The following is a 13963-nucleotide window of genomic DNA, read 5'->3' on the forward strand; positions in this document are numbered from 1 at the left end:
ATTTCAAAGATTTGCACTGATTTCCAAAACATTGGTATGGAGAACTGCCCCAGTACAACAAACAGCAGAACAGATTACCGAATATCAGTGTAAACGGAGGAGTTATCATCGTGGAGAGAACATGTTAGACCCTGGGAAAAGTGGGAGATTCTCTGTGAAATAAGAACATCCAAAACCAGACCCGACGAGGACATGTTAGACCCTTGGAACAGTGTGAAATTTCAGTGTTAAAATGATAACATCCCACATCAACCCGGCGAAAACATGATAGATCGTGGAAAGAGTACGTAATTCATTGTGAAAATGGCAATATCCAAAACCAAACTCGTCAAGAAAATGTCAGGCTCTGGAAACAACGTGGGATATAGTGTGAAAATAGCAACATCCACAATCAAACGAATACACAGATTTTTAAAGTAAAAAGTAGTAAAAATACTAATGTCTAATTAAACTCTTCAGAAATATTTCAATAACCTATACCAATATGTTACTGGATGCGGCAAATGCTTAAGTTACGAAAGCTTCAAATAATCATGTCGAATACTTGATACACAGAATCGAGTATGTTAAATAAAGAGGGAATGGAGTATTCGCCACTACATTTACCAACAACATGTGCCCCCTCCAACAGGGTTGTGTTATTCGCCACTACTTCCACCAACAACATGTGCGCCCTCCAACAGGGTTGTGTTATTCGCCACTACTTCTACCAACAACATGTGCCTCCTCCAACAGGGTTGTGTTATTCGCCACTACTTCCACCAACAACATGTGCCTCCTCCAACAGGGTTGTGTTATTCGCCACTACTTCCACCAACAACATGTGCCCCATCCAAAAGGGTTGTGTTATTCGCCACTACTTCCACCAACAACATTTGCCCCCTCCAAAAGGGTTGTGTTATTCGCCACTACTTTCGCCAACAACATGTGCCCCCTCCAACAGGGTTGTGTTATTCGCCACTATTTCTACCAACAACATGTGCCTCCTCCAACAGGGCTGTGCTATTCGCCACTACTTCCACCAGCAACATGTGCCCCATCCAACAGGGTTGTGCTCTTCGCCATGTTATCAGACATACCTGTGTACCTCAGAAAGGGAAATCTCCCAGAGCTCCTTTTTTCTGGTCACTGCGCTCTAAAGATCATCTGTGGACCAGTTTGATAACGTCTAAACCTAACTCTGTGTTTTCTACATATACCTTTGTTTCCATGACCACGCTAACTCCTGCTGTATGACGTTGATGCAATTATCAAAACCAACTGCCGATAATTGAACACACATGTTTTGCTGACTGGGTGATAATTACGATATTTCTATACGCACAAAAGTGCAAAAATGCGGGACTGCTCGGCCAAGATTTTTAGCAGGGAGTCGTTCAGCAATAGCCCGAACGTATTATACATCGTTGCTGAAGAGAATGAAGGATAGGGTGAATGATTACGGCTTAATGCCCCCTCAACCCCAGCATTACGTGTGAACTGGCATCAGAATCCTATTACCACTTCCGTTTAATTTGTAAATCCCTGTATGTTGAGGACCCAAACTGCCTGTATTATAAAGAGATGGTTTGTTCGAAATACACGACAGTTTAGCCGCACAAAAAAAGTAACCAAAACCAGCAGATTTTATTTTACAACAATTTATTAGCTTAACAAGAGCAGATAACAGGACTTATACAAATACTAAAGTACTTAAGTTTAACAAGAAAGGAAAGCAGTATCCATACAAATACTAAAGTACTTACGGTGTCAAGTCCAAACGGACGCATATATTCCACAATATATATACCACACAGGCATAAATGCTCAGAGGCAAATTCACAAGAGGGAAAATCCACAGTATAACTGAGTGTATGACGAAATACACAAAATTCCACAGACAGGGTCGGTGTACTAATAGGCACTGTGTACACAAGAGCACGAATCAAATATACAAGCTCAGACTGAACAAGTGCTCGGTGGAGATAGGATATAACAAAGCCAGAGGCTATAAAGACACCAAAATTCGGCACAAAAGGCCTACTAAAGTAATACACAGCGAAAGCATCCAAAACTCTCAATAATTCTCCGTTCTCTCCCTTTGACCTGCTTTCATAGGTCTTATATAGCCTGATGGAATTGTCTAGAATAAGAAAATTCCTCAAAACTTGATGTGAACAAACAGGCACCGAACTGAGCGTGTTCTGGAACATTCTAAGGTAGAGGCAGACAGCAGGCGCTAAACTTAGCATATGTAAACAGTGGCAAGCTAAATTTAGAAGCTGACGGCAGTAGATCGTTTTAATCTACAGGTGTATTCTTGGTTTAAAAATAATTGAAATTGGGTAAGTATTAGTTTTTAATGAAAGTTTGAAACACAAAGTGTCAGGTCAGCATATTGCAAGTGACGTCCATTTGGCCTTGCCAGGCACCAATCCCAGCTACTCACAGAGGAAAGAATTTAGACGGTCAACACGTCAAGATTTTAACGACTATTTCGTCACAGGCAGGGTAAAGTGGGCACCAATGCTTGTAGGCCAAGGAATGTTTAGGGCTAACTTACAGCACTAAGCGTTAATGTTATCGCTTATGGACAATTAATAGGATCTGAAGCCAGCTTCGAACCTAGGTGGATTTGTATGGGGCGAGCAATGATTGCCTGAAAATGCCCTGGAGAAGGGGCGGCCACATTACAAATAATTTATATTTGTGCAAATACTAAAACGGTTTCCTGTCTCGCTGACTTAACGACGAGAGCACTAATTTCAATACTGACTTAAATAATACTTACATCGACAGAAAAGTACCCACGGGTTTTTTTTTGGCGTGTACATGTCCCGATTTTGTTATTACTGCAAAGACTGGTGTGTCAAGAGTATTCCATCCAACTCCTCAGTCAAGGTTTCTTAAGTTCGCACTAAGTATAATTCTCTTGTAAATAAATATGGACTGGGTGTACCGAATCTGTAGCTCTCTGCTACATGCTTGTATCCAATTCCGCTTACCCCAGGGCTAGGGGCAATAATTCATCATGTTAAATATATGAACAGTTGCAGGCGCTCATTCTCCTTACCAATTATCATATACACTAGCATGGTACACGATTTGCACACTGACTCAGTTATACCTGATAAACCCAAATGGTTGATATTCTGTAAAGGTAAATTAAATCTTAGTCTTGTACCTTCAGTATGATGTCAGAAACTGTTTTCTTGAAAGTTTTTTTTCTAGTTTCCCGCCTCAGCCCTCTGGACATCGGCAGATCTGCAAGTTTGTGTCTTACGTGTACATCCTGCAATATGTTGACACACCCTCTGTAGTGTCAGTTTTGACAGTTTCTCCAGAATGCACTGCTCAAGATATTTTCATCTAGGAATTTGAACATTTCAGTAACGCCTTTTCCTAGATCAAAAAACCTGAAATGCCCCGTGGTCTTTTTTGTATTGTATATTTGCAGAGTCACGGATTTTTTGGTCCCAACGGTTTAGTCTCACTGCATTTTTTTCATGATAATGTTTATTAAATATGCTTAAAACAAATTATTTGAGTATTTCAAAGCAAGAAACCTATAATACAAATTCACCGTATTTTTACTCAATTAAATCTACTTAAACCATGGTGGGTGTGTAATTTGGTACCATTTAAGAGTTTACATGAAAAATTAGAATAAAATCCTAACCGAGTAAACTGAAGAGGCAATTGGACTTATAATAGTATAATGATTTCTGGGTTTTGCGCCGTCAGGAAATGTCTGGCGGATCACTGCGGCATAACCGACCGACTGGGTGGAACCACAAACAACTCCGTGCCCGACCTTGTGTGGTGCTTGCCTCTGCTTAAATCGGTGAAAAAGTATCTGAATTTAGGAATGAAAACGGAATGAACGGGTATACTGCGGGCTAGAGTGAATCTGCAAAAATACTGCCTTACTGATTTTTAGGTCACCTCGCCTTGTATGGTGAAAACAGGCCGTGCATGCGCAGGGAGAGGTCAAGACGTAGTTCGTTTGTTCAGTTTGAATCAAAGCCGCTCGACTTGTTGCTGTGAATAATGTACGCTGAATACACTAATGCGTGTTTATTTTGGGGGTTTTTTTCGAGAAAAACTATACGTGCAATTTTCTCCTTTCCCCTTTTGGAAAAATCTAAAAAATTTACCTTAGGAGTTTACCCGCGTTGTTTGAGGATTTGGCGGGGTTATGCACGTAGGTCACAACCGATATTAGACGTTGACCTCTGACCTTTAATTACGAATTAATTGATTAAAACTCAACATTGCCTGGACTTGTAAGCCTTAGTAGCCGCCTTATCCACAATATGTGGCAAATAGAACTGGACGCGCCCATCATTCTGGCTAACCGTATACACAAGTATGGATGCGTCCGTCATAATGGCTCCAGTATCCACTTGATGGACGCGTTCATCACAATTTGCTACTCATATTGTATGAGTAGCCACCTGACGCGTCCAACATACTTTGGCTACCTAGTAGCCTCAAGTTTGGACGCGTTTGTTCGGGTTATGCTACTGAACACGCCCAGTGAACGTAACAAATGCGCTTGGATGCGTCCATCAAGTGGCTACTCTGGTAGTCCATGGCCTAATGGCTAGTGGCTACTGGACGCGTCATTTTGCTACTTACAGTGTTAGCGTTAATAACAAATGCTACACATGAAAGATTACGACTTACAGTGAACATAAGACAGGTCGATTTTGTGAAAATTCCAACAATCTTCACATATGCCGAGAGGAAACCAGAAGTTACTCAACGCTGGTATTATAGGTACTGATTAAGCGTGTAATTGTGCATTGATTTCTATAATTAAATATATATAGATATTTTCACTGCTATCGTCTGTCTCTACTATCACTGGTCGCCTGACACGTCGCTTTCTTTTCCTCGTGTCGTTCACTCTGATCTCTATTGTTTCCTCCTGTATTACCCTTTCCTCTACCTGCTATTTTACGCATCGCCGTGTCTTCTAGCTCCTTCTTCGCTCTTAGGATCAGCTGGCGGTGCCGCCTCGTGTTTTGTACCTTATGTATCCTCCTTAGGTGTCGGTTGAACCTACTGAAAGGTATTGTGCAGATAGGGCACGTCAATATCACTTGTCTCCGACGGCGGCCGGGAATCTGGCGTTTGTCTGTCTCTTTTGTGGAGTCGCATCTTCCGGGTTCTGGTTGGCCCTCGAGAGGTCTGTATTCCCACGTGCGATACACTGGCTTGTCCCCTCGCTGTCCGTGTCTGGTTGGGGATTAGCGCACTTATGGATCGCTCTTCCACAGATGAAGCTGGTGAGGCACATGTTTGACGTTGGTGACCGCTTCATCCGGCCCCTCTTCAGCGGAGCTTGTGACACTCTGGTGCTCCCCGTCCGAAGGCGCTAGAGTGACGATGTCCTGAGAAAGGTGTCCGCCTCAGACGAAGACAACAATATTCTGCAGGCCAGAGGCTTTTCTGCCCTCTTCAGGGGTATGTCCATTTCTTCCTCGCCAGTGCACTCGTCGGACACCTACTTCTTCTCTGGCGTTCTTTCCCCAGTTATGCACTGTAAAGAAGATAGTGTAAAAACAGAAATACGGAGATGATACTAATCCACTCATATTTATGTTGGGTTATTTCCCTTAAAAGCACAGAGTAAGGCAAAGCACACATACTATCATCAATAGATACATGTATGCTCACATTCGTACATATATATATCCTCACTTACATATGTCATATTCCTATATAAACAAGTGCAAGCAAAGTGCATAAAAACACATAATACATGCACAAAATCATCTAAACATATATTACCCATCTTAATTCACTCGTCTATGGCGACAAAATCATGAGCTAGTAGTAAAATGCACATAGACTAAGACAAAGCACACACACTAGCATATATAGATAACTGTATACTCACATTCGTACATGTATATCCACAACCGTACCCATCGTGCACAGACAAATACACAATACATGCATATAATTGTTAAAACAAATATTACTTACCTCTATTCGCTCGTCTGTCACCCTAAATTCGTGATTGCGTGGTACAGTGACCAAAGCCGTAGACGTTGTGACCTTCAGCATAGAGAAAAAGACGCTTACATGTTAAGAACATGAACAGGGAGTAAAGTGACGAAAACAGATCACCCCACAGACAGATAAGATACATATGAAATATGCTAAAAATATATGAAAAATAACCTTTAAACATTTTTTTTTAAAAATACCCGTTTGACCCATGACGGTGAAATTTCAATATGTCATAACTTTTGAAGTTGTGGCACTTTTATGTTCAGATTTCTGTCCAAGACTGGTCTTGTACAGCGTTGAGTTTTAGGCAACCAACTTGATGTACCCAGTTCGATCAGGCTATATTTTTTCGTCGGTTTCTATTGAGACGATAACACAAGCTGCTGTTTTGGCAAAAATGGGAGAGCCGGAAGATCAGCAGGGCAGTGCCCCAGCTGACCCACCTGTGAAATTGGAGGAGTGGGAGCTATGTTGGAAGTATGGGAATGTTGGACCCCCGCTCCTTCCTGCATGCCCTCCAACAGCCCCCCCCACCCCCCACCCCCCATCCCGCTCTCCTAAGCCACCTGTCCGGCCTACAGACAGACTCCCAGCTGTACCTCCCAGGGCACCAATAAAGGCGATGTCACGTGTGGAAATCAAAACCGAAGCTGATGCTGAGATGTTCGAGATGACGCAGTTGCCTGAATTTGACATTTTAAACAGTTTAGTGTTGTTTCTTCCATGAGGGGCACCGTGGTCGGCTTCTGGAACCGAGTAATCTCCTCGATAGAGCGGCGCTTCTCGGTGATCTTCGGCGCCGCCCCAACTCAGATTTGGCGGACGCGAAGTCTTTGCCTTAGTTTTTCTTCATTAACTGTACTTTTCTGTTTACTCCATTGTAATTGGGAGCCGTTTGTGTGACATTTCTTTTGCTCCTCTAATTAGGAGCTGGGGCACGGTAATTGGCCCCAGGAACCCAGTAATTGGTTCCTATCACTAATCATTCAGCAGAACCTCTTCGTGGTGTTAGTGGGAAACAGATATATCATCTGGTTAATGCTGCTGACTACTTGGTTTCTTGTTGGGTTTGAGTCGTTTCCAAGTGCCAAAGTCCCATGAAAAATAACCCAAATTACTTATATATAAAAAAAGATACATACATGGATACATAGATACATAGATACATACATACATACATACATACATACATACATACATACATTGGGTCAGGAACCTGCGGATGGCCGTGGGTTTCCCCCGGGCTCTGCCCGGTTTCCTCCCACGCCAATGCTGGCCGCCGTCGTATAAGTGAAATATTCTTGAGCACGTCGCAAAACACCAATCAAATAAAAAAATAAATAAATAAGCATACATTGGTATCATGTACATATATATTGCTTGACCTCTGACCTAAAAACTTGGCTACTAGGTAACCTCGAAAATGGCGATATTTTCTAACCCTGCGCAGCGTAAGTCCTATTGAATGGAATTGCATTGTGGGAGTTTAAACAACCATTGTTATTTAATCTAACCGTTCGCACAATTGTAATTGTGCTGCGGAGAGCCTATAACTCATCAGGTTCAAAACCAATCTGAGATATCTCCATACATGTTTCATCTACTCGTAGGTACTTGTGTGGCGAAGTACACCGTCAAAGAGCGAGTTCAAAGATAAAAAACGTTACAAGGATATGCAAAAATTTAAAAGCAGATTCAGAATCAGAGGCTCAAAATACACCAAAATACATTCAAAATATTTGAAATGTCAAAACTAGTTGTGACGTCACAACGTCCGGCAATTAAAGTTTTTACCGGAAGTCAAAGATTTTCTCAAACTTAATGTAATTGCCAACGGTCTACGGTTCATTGGTTTTGAGAAAATGTTAAACAATTTCATTTCAAATTCAACATGGCGGCCAAACCACATGACATGAAGAAATCGAGCTCCGTAGTGCACAACTTCAGATATTGGGGAATTTTACTGCAAAGGTTCAAGTCTAGGCTGTATGCTGCTCACAAAATCGGTGGAATGTTAATAATCCGAACAATTTCAATAGGTGTCCCGCAGGACTACCTGCGTGGACCACTAAATATAGCTACTAAAGCAGCGATGCCGGGGTTCAAGCCAGTATTGCCGGACAAAATGACTTAGCACATGATAAAGTTACTGTTGATCCTTAATGGTTGATAAGCCTTCTCTGAATTCAGTCACAGAGCCAGTTGAAAGCGAGATAGCGGGTTTATATCCGTCCTGTGTTGTTACAAAGCTATGTCTAGAAAAGTCAGTACAGACCAGGGGTAGTACTGTTGATTTGAGTGAGACTTTTCTCAACAACATGTTGGATGGAGATTCTTCCAAATTAGACAGCCAGCAGGAAGTAGATACTAATTCTGTTAGTGGTGATCAGTCATTTTGTAGGACTGAGTTGATTGCTGAACAACACAATGATCCAAGTATTTCTTGCTTGTTTAATGATGCAGCTAAAGATGGTGAATCTTTACCTGACCCATGCTACTACTATGTCAAGTCTGGCATATTGATGCGGCAGTGGAGGCCTCCCGATATTTCGTTGGAGGATGAATGGGCAGTTAAGCATCAGGTAGTTGTGCCCAAGTCTTATCGTAAAGACATACTGACCATAGCGCATGAAACGCCGTTAGCAGGTCATTTAGGTGTTAATAAGACCTATCATAAGATTCTCAGTCATTTTTATTGGCCAGGAATAAGGAAAGATGTTACTGAATTTTGCAGGTCTTGTCATGCATGTCAGTTAGTGGGGAAACCTAACCAGACAATCCCCAAGGCAGCCTTGAGGCCTATTGTTGCAATTGGTGAGCCATTCAGTAGAATCTTAATAGATTGTGTTGGTCCGCTACCTAAGACAAAGTCTGGAAATCAGTATATGTTAACCATAATGTGTACTTCAACTCGTTTCCCTGAGGCAGTTCCACTAAGGAATATTACTGCCAAGACTGTAATTAAGGCTTTAGTTAAGTTCTTCACCATGTTTGGTCTGCCTAAGTCAGTACAGTCAGACCAGGGTTTAAATTTCATGTCTGGTGTGTTCCAACAAGTTATGCATGAGCTAGGTATTAGCCAGTATAAGTCCTCAGCTTATCACCCACAAAGTCAAGGAGCACTAGAGAGATTCCATCAGACACTGAAAAGTATGATAAGAACTTACTGCTTTGAGACAGGGAAAGCTTGTGTTTGGCCATACTGTGCGTGGTCCACTACAGTTGTTCAAGGAAAAGTTTGTGTCTGGTGATAGTGACAATGTTAACCTATTACAGTATGTGTCAAGTTTTCGTACTAAGCTCAACAGAGTATGTGAGTTAGCCAGAGAGAATCTTACAGCTTCTCGGAAGAGTATGAAAACTAAGTATGACAAAGAGACAGTAAGACGCAGATTTGAAGTTGGTCAGAAGGTATTGGCCTTACTTCCAGTTAGTGGTAAGCCACTTGAAGCTCGTTATTTTGGATCTTATGTAGTAGACAAGAGGCTAAGTGATCTTAATTATATTATTTTCACTCCTGATCGGCGCAAATCTAGACAACTTTGTCACATTAACATGTTAAAGCCCTATGTAGACAGAGATAGCACTGATCTCAATGTTGTACATCCTAGTGGAGTTGTTATCTCTTGTTTTCCAGTGCCAAGTTGTAAGAGAATTAAAGCGTTTTTTGGGCATGGCAGGTTATTATCGAAAGTTCTGTAGGAACTTTTCATTTGTTAGTGAGCCACTAACTCAGCTGTTAAAGAAAGGTGCTAAATTCTTGTGGTCCATTGAGTGTCAGAGATCTTTTGATAGATTAAAGGCCATGCTAAGCAGCGGCCCCATACTTGTAGCACCTGATTTTAATTTACCATTTAAGCTAGCTGTTGATGCTAGTGATATGTCTGCTGGGGCAGTTTTGTTACAAGAAAATGAAACAGATCACGTTGATCACCCTGTATGTTTTTTCTCTCGCAAGTTTGACAAGTGCCAGAGAAATTATTCGACAATGGAAAAGGAGTGTCTGTCCTTGATTCTAGCATTACAGCATTTTGAAGTATATGTGACTTCGTCAAGTTACCCCATTGTTGTGTATACAGATCACAATCCCTTAACCTTCTTGCACAAACTAAAAGGTAAAAACCGAAGATTGTTACGGTGGAGTTTGCTTTTGCAAGAATTTAATCTAGAGATTAGACACATAAAAGGGAAAGATAATGTGATTGCTGATTGTTTGTCACGTGTATAGTTGGTTTTCTGCAGCTTTGTTTTTAAAGACTGTGGTAAACGTTATTATTATTCATGATTATGAATATGTTAAAGAAAGTTTTATGCAAAACTTTCTTTCCCTGAAGGGTGGGGGTGTTATGTATGATTATTTAACTTTTTCATGTACTGTTAGTCTGCGGACCTTTGTGAAAGCATAACAGGCCCTGTTATATATGTACAGCGCGGACCTGGTGGAAAGCACCTTGTTCAAGGCTTTGTTTATTTTACTGGCTGTTCATTGGCTGTTAATTCTGTGTTTAAAAATAGTTGAATCCACCTGGAGCGTATATAAGCCGTGTTTTCTGTGCAGAAATATTCTCCTTACTAAAAGAATACATCAAATCGACGGGTTACGAAAGCCGAATCTGATAAAACACAATTGACCAACAACGGCGATACCTTGATTCTGAGGGCCGTTTCTGCTCTAGTCAACAATACGTCACCTTCTCTGATTAAAAACGGTGCATTCTCCGTAATTACCAAACACATATACTAACAACGGCGATACCTTGATTTTGAGGGCCGTTTATTCCACAGATACATAATTTCTCCCTACAACTTTATCCCCAACTATATCGGCGATACCTTGATCTTGAGGGCCGATAAAACGTCCATGAAACCAATCTGCAAAAACATAGCACACGAAAACAATGTAACCACAAAAGTTGATAACTGTAGTAATTAATAATATTTCTCCATTAACTAATCTGCCCTCTTATTTGTTGTTATTTATCTATTCTTATTAGTTGATATTTATTTTCTATTTATTTACAAATGTGTATATATCATACGAGGGCAGACCCTCTATCAATTTCTGATTGGTAGGTATACCACTAATTTGCTCCTAAATATCTGTTTTATCAAATATCTTCTTGCTTAAGATATACATTATCTCATAAACAAAACCCCTTCGCAAATCAAAAATGCAACTATGTTGTATATTTGTTTTCTCTATTTGTTTTCACAGGGAAAAAAAAAAATAAAAAAATAAAAAGGATGAAAATCTTTATTATCGGCAGCAGTTACGTTCATAGACTGGAGAATAGTATCCTTCGAAATTCGATCCCAAACTCTAGAATCGACTTTGGAACAGGCCAGGACATTCGGTTTTTTGGCATTGGGGGAGCTAGAGTTGGGACACTTAGATGCTCTGGAAGATTGGAAAGTCTCCTTCAGGAGACAAAACCTGACCTAGTTATCCTTCACATTGGGGGAAACGATGCGGACTCTCACAAATCAGCAGCAGCAATTTGCGCTGATATCTTAGACTATGTTGGTGCACTTAAAACGAAATTCCAAATTCCAAGGATCTACATCAGCCAGCTTCTTTACCGTCAGGTAACTCGGCGAATTTCGGTCCACATTTATAATACAAAAATCCATGAAATTAACAAGAAGCTGACAAACAACCAATTGGCCACCTTTTGGAGACACCGGGGACTGATCCGACCACAAAAACAAATTCTAACCAACGACGGAGTGCACCTAAACACTCTAGGCCAGGAACTGTTCTACCGGTCTATGAAACGTGCTGTCTGCGCCGCCATGGGAGGCCAAAAATAAAAATTGGAAATAGAGAAGGAAATCAATTAAAGAAGAAGACAGGGAAAACAATAAGAAGACCCATGGGACCAAAGAAACTTAACAACCAGGAAACGAAGACCAGAAACATGAAAGACATTATGACAATAGGACTATCTCTTGCTTCAACTAAGTGGATGAGGCCTGACATCCTTGCTCCTCATTTATACTTGTCGCACCTGTTACAGGCACAGGTTTCCAGTACGCTGGTTTTTCCTGGACGGCGTCCGGTATAAGTGGCGGGAGCTCCTTAACTCCACGCCACAGAGGAGGAAGCAAGAGAACAAAACTGTTAACCAATAAATAAAGGCACTACTGTTGTTTTCTCTCTGTGTAAATTTCTGTATAGGCAACTCATTGTAATTTTTTAATGCAGATCTATGTGTTTCTAATGTAAAGATAACGTTAATCCTTGTAAATAGCTTACTATTTATCCCCTTTCTGTTAAATGACCATGGCAGCATTTGAACCTATAGAATAAGCTGTAACATGCTACCACAAAGAGGTTAATCCCACTAATTGACTCATGTACATATGTAAATAGTATACCAACGCACTGCTGTTATGTAACCAAAATATTCATGTGTTAAAAAAAAAATAATAAAACACTGATTTGATGGGCCACGATATCCGCCAGGAAAGTGGCCCTAAAACCAGTAAACAAACAAAAAAACAAACAGAGAGGAGGTATTTTTGCTGCATCCACTGGGAGCCAGGAGAGTGTGCGACGCCCTCGTATCGAGTCCATTATATTTATATGAGCTGGTGATGCCAGTTTCGTTTGGGAGGACAGATTTTTATGCCGGCACCGTTTGTGTACCACAGTAGTACTGATGTCTGGTTTATGTGAATTTCTGCGGAAGTCACGTTTATTGGTGTTCGGATCTTTATTATGATTATACAGTGTTGACTGTGTAATTTGTTTAACACGCTGACCTCACCTGACCGACAAGGTCGTCAAGGACTCTAAACTGAAGTTTTCAGTTGTGCAAAGGACGTTCGTTCTGCCACAAGGTGACATTACTCTACGTCTCTGAAAGGCTCGTTTGTGAATTTCTGCGGGAAATTGTTCTAAAGTGGATTATACCTCCATGCCTGTATTTACCCTGTGTTGTGCTCTGCGGGTGTGACGTCATTCAAAGGCTTGACTGTTCCAGTTCTGTGTAACCTGTGTACTGTGTTCGCGTTCGCTAACCTAGCGAAGTACCTGACTGGGACAATTTGTGACTTGTGTGAATTGTGTGTTTATCCCATGGTCTTTACGTTGGATCTCCTGGAATACGTTCCTTGGGATGCAAAGGTGAACTGGAAACTTTTAAAGACCGGTAATACTGATGTGTATGTTTTTTTATGTTGTTGTTGTTGAACTGTCTGTAAAACTGTACGTCTCATTTTATATATAAAGCATTGTTTACATTGTAATATTGAGTCACTGAGTCTGTTTTCTGTTGCTGTTTTCAATACCGTAACAATTCTTCGTAGTTATCAGTGCATTGTAAGTACACTGTATATCGTGTATAGAATATGCAGATGTGTTATACATAGTAAATCGGCCTTTGGACAATATTTGAAGGCGTGCATGCCCCGTCTTGTTCAGTCTTTCACAATTCAACGATTTTCAGCACACCTAGAGTACATGTATAACACTTTGCACTTAGTGATTTTCAGCTTTACGACTGTAACAGTTTTCTGTAACGAAACCTCCAAATATCTTGGAAATTGCGCTTTTTCGCAATTTGATCGCAATTTACGGCAAAGCAATACGTCGCAGGATAGAAAGTTGTCCAGATTCAGGAGGTCAAACTACGTCGGGTAGCATACTTACAATGTTCATGTCTTCATCCTTGTCGCAACTGCATTTAAAATGCATCATACAACATTGGGGACGTTAAAGTGCCAAACATAGCAAATCGGCAATTGGACAATTTTTTCCAGCACTGCAACTCCCTCATTTATTTAGACACTTAAACGACTTCCTGCACGCAAACAGCACACATATAGTCCTTTACATGCAACAAATTCCAGCTTTACACCTGTACCGATTTTGTGTTAAGTGACCTCCAAACATGGGAAAAAATTGCACTTTAATGGCAAATGGTGACAAAACTGTGCATTGGAGAAAAGAAAATCG

Source organism: Liolophura sinensis, chromosome 3 (genome assembly GCF_032854445.1).
Source record: "Liolophura sinensis isolate JHLJ2023 chromosome 3, CUHK_Ljap_v2, whole genome shotgun sequence".
Lineage (NCBI taxonomy): Eukaryota > Metazoa > Mollusca > Polyplacophora > Chitonida > Chitonidae > Liolophura > Liolophura sinensis.